We start from the raw sequence: 1,138 nt of genomic DNA, 5'->3' as shown, positions 1-1,138 counted from the left end.
AATGCGCTTTACACAATTGATGTATGTATAGAATGTGATGGGAGTTGTATGAGTCCCTAATAAAATGATTTTTTAAAAATTACAGTAGTATACAATTGCTATCACACACAAAAAGAGTCTCCTTAAATACTTCCACAATAATTGTATTAGATGTCGATATATCTGTTTCTGATACATCCTGGCAAGCCATCCATCCTCTTTGGAGGCAGACAGCGCTCAGTTCCAAGCTGTCTCAGAGAACGTGTGGATACAGAAATGATTAAGACTCAGTTCCTGTCTCCAGGACGGGGAATTCAGCTAAAAAACTGACACGCCTAAGCCTCAGTAACCATAGCAACTAAACAATAGCATTAGCAAGGATGGTCTCAAAGAGTGAGATCTTGGAGAACACTATTGGGAAAGAGCAGCTGACACTGCCCTGAGGAATCCAGCGAGGCTGCCTGGAGACGGTGTTCTAGGCTAGATCAAAAAGAGAGCGCTCTAAGGAGGTCACAGCCAAACAAAGGTTACAGAGGAGAGAAAACAGGTGCCACTGAGTGGCTTCTGGCTCACGGCAGTCACCGTGCGTTTCAGGGAAGAGCTGCACTCCGCAGCGTTTTTAGGCAGGTTGCCGGGTCTTTCTTCCGATGGGCCTCTGGGTGGCTTGGACCTCTCAGTTAGTAGCCCGGAACTTAACTGTTTGCACCACCCAGGGTGGTCAGGCTGGCAAAGAGTTCAGCAGAGCTGTAGCCTGGACTACCGCCTAAAATACTCCCTCCGCCCCCTGAACCCTGGCTGGGAGCGAGGCGCTGGCCTGTGTGCTGGGGCAGCCTTCTGGGAGAGGCAGGAGAACAGTCCCGAGGCCCCAGCTTGGAACTGTCCGAGTTAGTTTTCACTGGGTGGAAGGTGGGTCATGAGGCATCTGGTCATTAGTTTTGACACATCCCGGCAGAGCTTCCTGAGGTGTGTTAGTTCCCGGGGACATGAGCTGTTTTTTGTTTGTTTGCTTGTTTACTTATAAATAATTTTATTGGGCGCTCTGACAGCTCTTATAACAATCCATACATCCATTATGTCAAGCGCATTTGTATTTATGTTGCCATCATTTTCTTTCTACTTGAGCCCCGGTATCAGTCCCTCTTTTTTCCCTCCCTCCCCC

This window comes from Echinops telfairi, unplaced genomic scaffold, assembly GCF_000313985.2.
Source record: "Echinops telfairi isolate 266 unplaced genomic scaffold, ASM31398v2 ScPeMD7_7457;HRSCAF=8495, whole genome shotgun sequence".
Lineage (NCBI taxonomy): Eukaryota > Metazoa > Chordata > Mammalia > Afrosoricida > Tenrecidae > Echinops > Echinops telfairi.
Note: the sequence above shows the minus strand (reverse complement) of the source record.